Here is a 12,850-nt window from a genome sequence, read left to right as displayed (position 1 = left end):
GAGGGCATGGGAAGAAGCATGTGAAGAGAGATGGGGGACAAGATGGCAGACTTCCTGAGTCAACCTTCAAGAAGAGCTCGAAAAAAGGAGCGTCCTGAAATCATGGGAGAATAGAGCCCTGTAGCAGAAGGATGGAATCCATGCTTGAGTCAGGAGTGAAGGAAATAATTCTTTTTTTTTTTTTTTTTTTTTTTTTTTGTGCTACGCGGGCCTCCCACTGCTGTGGCCTCTCCCGTTACGGAGCACAGGCTCCGGACACGCAGGCTCAGCGGCCATGGCTCACGGGCCCAGCCGCTCCGCGGCATGTGGGATCTTCCCGGACCAGGGGCACGAACCCGCGTCCCCTGCATCGGCAGGCGGACTCTCAACCACTGAACCACCAGGGAAGCCCGGAAATAATTCTTAAGGGGAGGATCAGAGCTTAAGAGGATCTGCAGATGGGAGTCTAGCAACATGAGCAGGCGTCAGGATCAACAAGCAGAGGCACGATGCATGGCTGCCAGGAACACAGACACATCATCTGTCTCACCTCCACCTGCCAGGGAAGCCCCAGGGAAGAGATTCCCAGCAAGCAATCTAGTGTATCAATCATTATTTCCCCATATCAGAACTTTCATTAGTATCTGGCACCTGAGTCGAGTTTTTGTGTGATAACTCATGTGTACTCAGATATAATATCAATAAGAGGTGGTGGTAAGGGTCCTTAAATGCACTGATTTTTTTCTAACTTGAGAATCCTGCAGTAATAGCAATGTGAAGGCTTGGCCTTATTTCAAGGACAATTCAGGACTGCAGAATGAACAGCGGCACTGTTCTAAAGTCATAACATGATTTTTCTACATGTAGTGAAAGAAACTTGAGACACAACTAGAAAAAATAAAAGGCTTCAAAGATTTATTAAATCTTTGAAATGGTATTCTAAGCAGTGTGTTTAAAAGTCTATTGTAGGGGAAGTTATAAAAATTGGGGAGGATTATATATAAAATTTTTTATTTATTGCATTTTGTTCCCTTCAAAAGAACAAAGATTTATTTAGGCACTGACAGCCAAATAGTTTAGTTTTGAAAAGAGGGACCTGAGTAATATAAAATAATGGAAAGAATAATGCACAGGGAATCAAAAGAACTGAATGCTATTATAAATAATGACAATAACAGCAACAAGGCTACACTTAATTTAGTGATCTCTATGTAACAGCTACTGCGATAAGTGTTTTACATGCATCATCTCATGTAATACTCATAATTACATAAGTTGGTAAGATTACATCTTCATTTCACAGAGGGGAGCTTGTGGTTCAGAGGTGGAAGGTACTGGTGAGTGGTAGCACAGCTTGAATTTAAATGCATACCTAACACTTCCTGTCCCTAACAGTCACCAGCTTTCTTTTCTTACTCGACATGAATTGCTCACTGAATCAAAGAAACCCTAGGAGTCAAGAGCTATTATTATATTATCCCCATTTTATAGATTAGACCATTGAGGCACAGGAAACTTGATTAACTTCCCCAAAAGTCATGTCATTAATAAGTAGAGAAGCTGCAGTTGGAACAAGAAACTGCCATTCAGAGTCTGCCTCTCAGTCTAGTGACATACAAGAGGAGGAGGAGGAAGAAGGAGGAGGAAGAGGAGGAGGAGGAGGAGGGGGAGGACGAGGGGAGGGGGGAGGGGGAGGAAGAGGGGGAGGAATTGGAGGGGGAAGAAGAGGGGGAGGGGAAAGGGAAAAGGAAGAGGGAGAAGAAGAGGAAGAAGAAAGAGAGAAAGAAAGGAAGGAAGGAAGGGAGAAAGGAAAGAAAGAAAGAAAAGAAAGAAAAAAGCTATTTTTTAGTAGTATACCACCAGTCTTCTCATTCCTGGCCTGTTCAATATTTTTTACTAATGTTGTGTTAAAATGTTGAGGTCACAATTCTGTAGAATTGTAGCAATTGCATTGGATGATAGATTTGGGATTCAGGTGAAATTTAAGTGGCAGGACAGACTGACTAATGAAAAGATATACGAGTGAGATAAATATCAAATTTGACTCATGGATCAAGAAGCACAGTGAGATGGTGCCAAGAAAGAGAAGGGGATCCTTTTGTAGGTGATAATAGGGGAGCTTTAGGTGACAACAAGCACCATAAAGATGAGTCAATAAAGGTTAATAGCGCCTTGCTCCCAACCTCTCAGCAAAAACACAAACAAACCTGATACCGACTTAGGGCGGCAACAGGACCCTTCTTCCTGTGGCCGATCAGAAGAAGTCGGGAGTGCTGCGTTTTGTCCTAGGCACTGAAACTCAGTACGCCAGAAGGATGAAGAGGCTAAAACCATGTCATATGGGAGTGGCTGAAAAACCGGGAATATTTAGTCAAGAGGAGAAAAGACATGGGGAGAGGTAATAGCTGTTTTCATGTATCTGAAGGACTTGCAAGGAGAAAATGTTCTTCGCTTGTTCTGTCTACTCCTCAGGGTCAAAAATAAAAATATGAATAGAAATTAAATTTGACTAAATAAAAGGAAGATCTTTCTAGAAGTTGGAGCTTTGGAAAGATGAAACTTTCCAAAAGCTGGTTGACGAATGACATTTTCACATAACCCAGATGTGCAGTAGAATCACCTATGGGGCTTTCTTAATACTGCAGACACCCAGGCCCAGCTCCAAGGAAGTGTGAGGAGGGAAAGCTGTATTTTTTTTTTTTTGCGGTATGCGAGCCTCTCACTGTTGTGGCCTCTCCCGTTGCAGAGCACAGGCTCCGGACGCACAGGCTCAGCGGCCATGGCTCACGGGCCCAGCCGCTCCGCGGCATGTGGGATCTTCCCGGACCGGGGCACGAACCCGTGTCCCCTGCCTCAGCAGGCAGACTCTCAACCACTGAGCCACCAGGGAAGCCCAAAGCTGTATTTTTTTTAAAGGTTATGTAGGTGATGCTGATGTTTAGCTGCGACTGAGAAACAGTCATTCAATGGATAATGAGAATAATGACTATTATGGGTACGAAATATGTACTGGGGATCCATCTACATGCTTTATGGATGCAATCTCATTTACTATCTTATTTCATCCTTATCAAAAATTTAATGTTGTTATTATATATAGGCCCATTTTATTGTTGGATAAACTGAGTCAAATGTAAGGTTTCCTAGGGCAGTAGATGTAACAGGGTTGGTGCCTCCACTGGGTTACCAGGCTAGTGGAAGTTCTTGGTAGGTGGAGCTCCAGGCTCAAACCCAGGTTAGATGAGCAGGCCAGAGAGTCCTCCATGCTGCTTTGTGGTTGCAATGACAAGTTGGAGTCAGTGAAATTTAAGAGGGATTCCAAAATGGAAATTTTGTGGTCCTGTCACCAACTGAGGGTCCTAACATGCAACAGATCTTCAGGTTAGAGTTTAGGAAGATAATGGAGTTTATAAAGATATTTCTAAGGCACCAGAAAGAAGCAGATCTTGGTAAGTAAGGAGAACAAGGCCAGATTACAACAAGAATAGATGTAGGGAAAGGCAAATATTCCAGATGAATAAAATGAATATCACTGTGGAAAGAATCCCAGGAAAGGACAACCAAGATTTGAGAGATAAAGTTGAGGGGAAAAGTCCAGAAAAAAGTAGAGAAATCTCTGGTGTTTTCATTACTCAGGTAAAAGTGATCCTCTGAAGTGAAGTTCTAAGAAGACCTGCTGAAAAGAAGGAGAGCAGAGATGTCTGGAGCATTATTTGGTAGAGCAAACATCTAGAGATGATGTGAATATCCACTAACAGGGAACAGAGAAAAACAATGATGGTGCTTCTGAAACCAAGCAGGATCCTTCGGGGTCCTTCTGGGTATAAAAGCCCCTCCATGTCTCCTGTTTCTTGTTTGTAGAAAAAAGGCTTTCGTCTCCTAGGCCTTCCCTGAGTTCCAAAGAAGAGGCTCAAGCAGTTAATAGGATAATAGAGTCACAGGACTCCTAGCTCCTCCAGAAGGGATACAGGTAACAATCTGATGCACATCTTTGAGTTATTCTACACAAACAAAGATCCCTCACAGGGTGGAGGATGGTGACTACATGCTGATCACAAGCATGTAGACCCCAGACTGGCTGGAACCAAAAGCTGAAATTCTGGAAATATCACCCTGTTACCTCACCACCAATCAATCAGAAGAAAGTCACACACCATGAAGCCCTCACCCCAAATTTTGCCTTTAAATCTCTTCCCCCCAAATCACTGGGGAGTTTGGGTCTTTTGAGCATGAGCCGCCCATTCTCCTTGCTTGAAGCCCTGAAATAAACTCTTCTCTGCTCTAAACTCTGATGTTTGGGTTTGTTTGGCCTCACTGCGCACTGGGTACATGAACTTGGATTTGGCAACACTTCCACATTATGCACTACTATGAAGATTTTAAAAGCAATAAAGTGGATCTTACGGACTGGTATGGAAAGTTGTTGAGGATATATTGTTCAGTGATAAAACAATTTGTAAAGTATATATAGTATGCTCCAGTATTTGTTTAGAAAAAGAAAACCTATAAATATCCATATATTTGTATGCATGTGTTATAAAGTCTTGTTAAATGCACAGGAAACTTTAGTGGTGTTTCTTGCTGGGAAATGAGAGTGGGGTATGATTTCATTTTATTTTTGCGATGTGCATGTAAATATTTTAAAAACAGATTTTTCTCAAATTAAGAGGGTCACAAATACAATTAATTTCAAGTTTTATCTGGCTGTTTTCTTTGATATTTATAACAATAAATGCTTTAAATTGATTCCTGAGAACTTTACCTATAGATGTAGCATCTTCACCTATATTAACAAATAGTGATATCAAGATATGTCCTTTGAGGATATAGTTGAAAGGAAAGATTTGAGGCACAGAATTTTATCAGAATGTAGAATTACTTCTTCTTCTTCTTTTTAAATCTCAGTGAAGCTGGTAGAAATTTTAGCTCCAGGGGCAGAAAAGAATTCATGGAATCATTATATTCTAACCTGCTCTATCCACTAGAGACTGTCATGTAAATGTCTGACAGAACTCCAAGTATGAGAAGTTATACAACATCAGTATTCATTAAGATGGGTCATTCAGTACAAAGTGAGCTCATTTTACCAATATAAATTTGTAGGGATTGAATGAAGGGAAATCAAAGATGAAGGAAAATCCAAAGCGTGACCTTGAGCCATTGCCTGTGGGTATTGTCTTGTTTCATCAATGTCAAGCAAAGCAGGGGTACCTTTTAAGTTATCTTGGAGCATCAGAGCATGCAAATTACCTTACAGTTCTCTCCCGTGATGAGAAATCAAACTAATACATACCTGCCTATTTCATACAGAAGCACAATCTCTCACCTCACACTAATGACAGGGGGGCCCAATGTGGGTTACAAAATTTTGAGCTTAGAAAGCATGCAAAAGAAAATGACAAGCAAGAATCAACCACAACACATGACAGGACTGTGCTAATCGACTTGGACAGAATTTCTTTAGAATATGTTACTTACAGACACTAAAGTGTCACAGAGGTACCCAGAGGGAGGATAGCGGGTAGAATATGAATAAAGTGTAGTGATTTGTTCTCATCCCTGCCCCATCTAAATACTTTGGCATCCCTGGATGTTAGGGTTAATAGGTTTAATAATGAAGTTTCCCCAAGTGGCAGGCAAGGCAGGTAAGGAAAATTAAAATAGGTATCAGATTATATATCTGGCATTTTCTTAGGTTCTTCTCAAGTGAGCCTGTACCAGCGCTCCATTTAGATCTTCTACATCCCTTCCCTTTTTACTGTTATTTCCTTTTCCCCTCTCTCTTTCCTCCATTTTTTCTTTTCTTCTTCTCCTCTTTTCCTTGCCTTCCTCCTTCCCTCCCCTTCTTCCTCTTCCTCTCCCTCCATTCCTTTTGCTTTTCTCTCTCTTTTAAATACTCCTTCTTTTCCAATAGCCAGTGTCTTTTTTTTGGTAGCCTGTCCTCAGGCTACCACAGGATGCTTTTTCTGCATACTCTGAGAGACAAAATGTCTGGAAAGTTTCACAGGTCTACAGGTGGTCAAATTCTGTGGCTACTGGGGTGTGAAAACCTGCCTTCCTTGTTTTTGTTAGGACAACTTTAGAGACACAGCTCATGCTCCATAGTTCTCCTGCAGAAACTCTGGTTGAGGTACCCTGAGATGGCACATTCCTGCCATTTTCCCTTCATTTTCTCTTTCTATTCCCTTCCATGGTTTTCCTGGGCACTTCCTTAATAAGTCACGAGCACAAATTTTTATCTTGGGGCTGCTTCTCTTAGAACACAATTTCTTCTGTCACAAAAGTTAAATTGGCAAAGAGCTAGTGAAATGAGACTTCTAAAATCTTTAAAACATTTTTCATTGAAATTCATTTTTCAGTTTTCAGAAATTCCTTTGCCAAATGATTTATCAAGGTTTTCGGTTGAGAAACATAGAGCCATCAGAGCTACAGGTAACACCTAAAAGAATTGCCATGACAGATAATATAATTTGAATCTAATGAAGATGGAGCTTAATGAAGGAAATGCCTATTTCACCCAGTCACCCACATTAAATTAGCAGAAATCCAGTTTTCCATATTACATTTTCCCCCCATTCACTTGGTTTTTACACACACACACAAGAGGATTTTATTAGTGATTTCCTCATGAACTCTGTTTTGTTGAGGTTACTGACCATTAATCCCAATCGCCTTTGCTGTATAGATTTTTGGTACTGTCCAGTAGTGAGCAAAATTACTAACATGAGGTAAGATCTCTACCTATTAAAAAAGGTTTAGGAATATTTAGTATACTTCATTTCAAAAAAGAGGAGGTAAACTTAAACTTTCCAACTAAAAGTGATGAAACAAAGAACTTTCTACATGGAAAATCCGAGCATTTCTGCTTAACCAAGTTATCTATTTATATAGAAGTGCATGCATCTTTACAAAAAGGTTAATATCTAGTCCTGACATCTGTAGTATATGTTCTTCCAGAGGGCCAGATTTTATAATTCTGTGCCAACTAACATTAGATTTCTCAATTCATTCTTTCTATGCCCTCCAAATAAAGGTATTCTATCACAACAGGGTGTCTCACTCAGTGGGGCATTTAATTACTCTTCTAGTTGAAGGATTAACATCTAGTTCCCTTGCAGGGCCCTTTCCAAACAGGGACTTGTGTGACCACATTTCCATTCAAGTATGAACAGAGAAAGCCTTGGTGCTCAGAAGAATGTGGTCACTGGGAAATAATGCATCTGGGCCAAGAGATGAAATCTCAGTGAAAATGCATCCATTTTGAAAACTTCCATGCCATTTTATGACTTCCTAGTCTCTTTTGGTCTGGAATGATCTCTTTTTCACCTAGAAAACTGTTAAGCATCCAATCCTGTAACTGTTAAGCGTCTAATCCTGTAAGTCCCAGTCCCAATGTCTTTTCCTCTGCAATGCTTTCTTTGACTCCTCTTGACAGAGCTAGGTTTTCTGACCTCTGGTTCTCTTGTTATATTGTATATAATACCCTTATTGTAAAGCAATTACGATTATGTAATTTAATATTCCCAGATTTTAGTACAATGACTTACATATTGAATGTACTTAGGACATGTTTATTAAAGGATGAATGGACGAAAGAGTAGGTGAATAACTGTACAAATGAGCAGATAATTAAGTCATTAATGGTCATGGAAAATAAAAGATAATAAAAACAAGTGCACAGAAGATATGTACTCTAAGAGATTAGATGTCTTTTAGTCTGCGGTGATTAGAGACAGCTCTGTGGAGATTAGATTTAAATTGGGCCTTAAAGGATGAGTGCGATTTTGCTAGTCTAGTGAACAATACTATCATTCATAAAAATGCTTTCAGAAACATAGAAAGTGCCGTAAGCTGCAAATGCTGCATTCATACTTATTATAGAACATTCAGCGTACTGAACCACTTGCAACTGATACTCCAGAGAATATTTATAATTAAAAAGAAAAAGAAAACCTTAAAACACAGTAGAAGTAAACTAAAAATTTAGGCAGATGACAAAGCTACCTAAAGCATCTTTTTACTATTAATAAACTTACATACTAATGAATATTTTCAGGAGTTAAAAAGAAGTCCTAAACAGTTTTTCTTCTTTTCCTTTTCTTCTTTCTTTGCGGTACACAGGCCTCTCACTGTTGTGGCCTCTCCTGTTGCGGAGCACAGGCTCCGGACGTGCAGGCTCAGTGGCCATGGCTCACGGGCCCAGCCGCTCCACGGCATGTGGGATCCTCCCAGACTGGGGCACGAACCCGTGTCCCCTGCATCGGCAGGTGGACTCTCAACCACTGAACCACCAGGGAAGCCCAGTTTTTCTTTTTTAATTTTAGTTTTTGACAAGGTAATTATTTGATTTTGCAATTTTTTTGTCTATAATAATATCTGCACTGTCGTCCACTCAGGACTGAAATTAATTTTAAGAGATATGGTTGGAATCTAAAAAACGTGACACCCTGAACCAGTTACTGAGCTTTTAAAGGCAAGTCTGTTTGGAAACTCTTGCCTCCAGTGGCGTGGAAAGTGTTCTTACCATTTTGAACACTTGAAGAGAAGCAAATAGAAAAGAGGTGCTCTTGTGCCTTTTTAAATGGGGGAAAGCCATTGTTTCCCCCTGTGTTTTATCCAGAATACTCTGATTTCAGATAATTTGGCACTTCATTGTTGATTGTACTTAAGTAATATTGTTAATTTTGCTTGTTAAAAACATTTGTTAAAATCGCACGTACATTCAGAAACAAAGCCTTGCAAACCAAGATAAGTAAATAATTTAAAATGCGGTACCTTCAAATGCCGTGTGGTCCTCTTCCATCATCTCTTTGAGTTTCTTTATTTGCAAAATACCTTCATAATTCTTCATTTCCAAAACTCAGAATTATGCAATAGGTCCTGGAGAGGAAAGAAAGATACATCACTTGCATTAGCACCTATGTATTCTAATTGTTATTTCTAAGCACATACTTAGAAAAAAGCCAGACACAGACATAGAGTCAGACATAAAGACTAGGTTCAGATTAGAGCCATTGTCCAGTTAATACCATATTTATTTGGAAGACTGGCTCCCAAATCTCAAAGCTGTCAGATTTAACTAACAGCCATTTTATTAACATTTTCAAGAACATTCATCTGCATATATGATGGACCTGCTGTGTATCTGGTTTTGGAATAAGCTGACCTGAGCAAGTGACGTTGGTGTGGTGTAAATGGCAGTCTTCCTCCCCGGTCCGTCTTTAAATGTAATGCCTAAGTTTGCGGAACACCTGGCTTCTGCTGGGTAATTCATTCTTATGGTTTCCATGACTGAAGCAAGTAGTCTGGAAGGACAGCTTCCAACATATTTAAATAATTTTACTACTGAAAATTTTGCAGTGAACCTTAGGCTGGAACTGACTACCCCATTAAGTGGGCAGAAACTGGGTTGGCTTATCCAATCTCTAAGTTGGGGTTTCATGTTTGAAATGCCATTCAGAAAGGACACCGTGCATTTTACTATATTGTCTAAAATTAACTAGACATGTCAAGGGTAAAACGAGGGACATTTGAAAAATCGGAACTTTTACCATTGTATGTACTCTACCATAGATATGGGTTTATTAGTCAAAGCAAAGCAGCCAAAGCAATCTTTTTTCTTTTGGCCGCTGCCCCATAAGTGTACTGAACTACTTGTAATTACTACTGTAATTACTGTAAGTAACTACTGTAATACTTGCAGAATCCTAGTTCCCCAATTAGGGATGGAGCCCGCACCCTCGGCAGTGAAAGCACAGAGCCATAAGCACTGGACTGCCAGGGAACTCCCAGCAGTCAACCATTTTGGCCTCAGTATGGTAGAGACAGACATTAAAGATATTGTTTTTGAACAGTGCCAATCAACTATTTGAGTCATGGTCTTTGGTTTTTTTTTTAAGATACTAAGTGTTGCACATTAACTGTGTTCTAAGTGCTGTATCAAGTGCTTTACATAAATTATATCTCATTTAATCCTCTCTATAACCTTATGAGGCAGGTCTGAATAGAATCTCCATTTTATAGATGAGTAAACTCAGGCTTAAGTAGCCTGTCCAAGGCCACACAGCTGCTAAGTGGGGATATTGAGATATGAGCCCAGGCAATTTGGTTCTAGAATTTGCGTTCACTTGTACCTTGTATTTATTTACCCTGTAGGGACATTATCAGAGTTAACTACTATAATGATGTAGTTTAACTGCTAGATATATGGCTTAGTAGAGAGTTTGGTTGGGTGAGTTTTTCGGCACTTACCACATCGGGACACCTGGCATTCAAAGGTCCGTTCCTATCTGTATAGGCTTAGCAACTGATTCATATCAGCTCAAGAGAGCTGAGTTTATCAACCAGAAGTACCATTTAATGGTTTCCAGTGGGTGGTTATTTCCTTCCGGTGGCAAGAATGATCAGAGGTTTATAGTGTGGGCATTAGGGTCAGTCAGTCTTGGATTTAAGTTAAGGTCCACCACTTACTAGCTGCGTAACCTTGCATAATTCTATAAGCCTTGGTTTCCCCACCTATAAAATGAAGATAATAGTTCTGTTTCATGAAATTGTCATGACAATTCATAGGAAGTGCTTTTTATGGGACTAGAGTCAGTCAATAAGCAGCAGTTATTATTAATGAAGATCATGTGAACATGATCTATTTCTGTTATCCTAATATCTGGAAAATCATATGACTAATCAGTAGGTAGTTTGATGAACACCAAATGTTATAAAATGAAGCTGCTATTTAGTTTTGCTTTTTCTATTATTATAGAATATTTTATTCAAGCTTAGAAAAGTATTTGTCCATTGCTGTGTTTACTATGTCAGTTACCGTAACACTCACATCTGCCAGAATCAGTTTCTCTTCTTTAAACAGTTCTGGGTAAACACAAATACATTCCTAAGCTTCAACTCTATTTTTACAAAATTTCTGTTGAAACAAACTGCCTCATGAAAGGAATACTATATTTCTTCAATTCTTAGATGTCATGTATAGTAAAATGTCACCATGGATTAAAGAATAGTTTTAAGAGAAAAAAAAGAAATGATTTATTAAGTGCACACTATTTTAAAAAAACAAACAGAAACTAGCTTACATTAACCTATACTATTACATACTAATTTCTTCCTAAATCTCATAAAGTATGAATCTTGACCTTCACATTCATTCTACAATTTCTTCTACATCAACTTTGGCCATCAGCAGTGGCGACACACTGTTTTTGTTTTTTTATAACACTTGTTCATGAGCTCTAGCTTGTTAGCACTTCTGGGATTTACAGTATAATTTCAAGCCATATTTAAAGCATACAGGGGTTCATGCTACATTTTCCATTTGGTTTAACTCATAGTTTGCTTTTGTTCCCCTTTATTTGAATGAACTGTCCCTAAAGTTAAATAGCTTCTGTTGAAAGTCAGCCGAAAGCTTTTGCCCAAAAGGTATTTGATCCCTTACGTTGCTTAAATTTCTTACACAAAACTCTCCTAGATTTGGAAATCCTATGATCCAGTCCAGGGGTTGGCAAACTACCATTCACAGGTCAGACCTGACCCAACAAACGTTCTTATAAATAAAATTTTATTGGAACACAATCATGTCCATTGGTTTCTATATTGCCTCGGCTGCTTTCACACTACAATAGCAGAGTTGAGTAGTCAACACAGAGTCTACATGGCCTGCAAAGCCAGATATTTACTATCTGGCTCTTTGTAGGAATGTTTGTGGACCCGTGACCTAGTCCGGGAGATTCAGTAACTACTGAATGCCTCACACATACTCATTACCTCCTCCTCTCCATCATTATCATCATGAACAAAATAGCTAAGAGGTATTACTGTGCATCCGTCACTATACTGAGCTCCCAACATGAATTGTTTTGTTTAGTACTCACTGAACACCCTTTATTTTCCAGATGAGGAAATTAAGGCTTAGGAGGTAAATTATCCAAGTACACATAGGTAGTAAGAGGTGAAACCAGAATATACAGCATTATAAACATGATGGGACAGAAGTAAATTAGCGAGGAAATATACGGTGACTTAAAGGACCTGGAACAGGTGGCTGAACAAGGGTAGAAGTGGGTGGTCTAAGAAAATACTAAGCAATGTTTCAAGCAAAGTCAAGCTTACTAGAGTAACAAGAGAACATGAACCTGAAAATAAACTATTTTCCATTCAGGAAAGTCCCTAGTTTCTTTACACCTTCTGGTTACGTTGTTATACACCTCTATTAAAAGGTAAGCTCCAGGGCTTCCCTGGTGTCGCAGTGGTTGACAGTCGGCCTGCCGATGCAGGGGACGCGGGTTCGCGCCCGGGTCCGGGAAGATCCCACGTGCCGCGGAGTGGCTGGGCCCGTGAGCCATGGCCACTAAGCCGGCGCGTCTGGAGCCTGTGCTCCACAACGGGAGAGGCCACAACAGTGAGAGGCCCGCGTACCGCAAAAAAAAAAAAAAAAAAAAATCTTGCCTATAAATTCATATTATAAAGTCCCCTAACCCAAAGCTATTTGTTAAGAAAAGTGTAGATATTCGCTTCTGGGTGAGTTATTAGGAAATCTACTTAATGCACTGTCAATAAAGAGTTAAATTTGAAGCTGTTTTGTTTTAAATGAATGAAGCGATTATTAAACTCAGAGCTTTGTCTTCATTTTGCAGTGCAGCATGTGCATTAGAAAACAAACATAACTCTAGGTGGTTAAGGCTAGGTATTTCTATTTTCAAAGGAAAAGAAAATGGGTTTTATAATCAGATATACACACTCTCACATTGTATAAATAAAATGCTTACTGACTATGTGTGAAAAGAGGGAGCACTTATTTAATAAGTCTCTGTACAGTGGGTGATATAGAATGCATATAAAATTAAACCAAGCAGGTACATTAATC

General features: G+C 39.5%; 1 long non-coding RNA gene across 1 annotated transcript in view; it reads right to left on the bottom strand.

Annotated features, from left to right (window-relative positions):
* LOC141275858 (uncharacterized) overlaps positions 1–8,855 on the bottom strand; it is a 59,489-nt gene extending 50,634 nt beyond the window's left edge. Inside the window, exon 1 of the long non-coding RNA XR_012324326.1 lies at positions 8,755–8,855. This is a non-coding gene — a long non-coding RNA (uncharacterized lncRNA). The remainder of the gene's footprint in view (positions 1–8,754) is intronic.
* Between the last annotated feature and the right edge of the window lie 3,995 nt (positions 8,856–12,850).

The sequence above is a fragment of the Tursiops truncatus genome, chromosome 11 (assembly GCF_011762595.2).
Source record: "Tursiops truncatus isolate mTurTru1 chromosome 11, mTurTru1.mat.Y, whole genome shotgun sequence".
In the NCBI taxonomy this organism is placed as follows: Eukaryota; Metazoa; Chordata; class Mammalia; order Artiodactyla; family Delphinidae; genus Tursiops; species Tursiops truncatus.
Note: the sequence above shows the minus strand (reverse complement) of the source record. Positions and strands in the feature narration are given on the sequence as shown.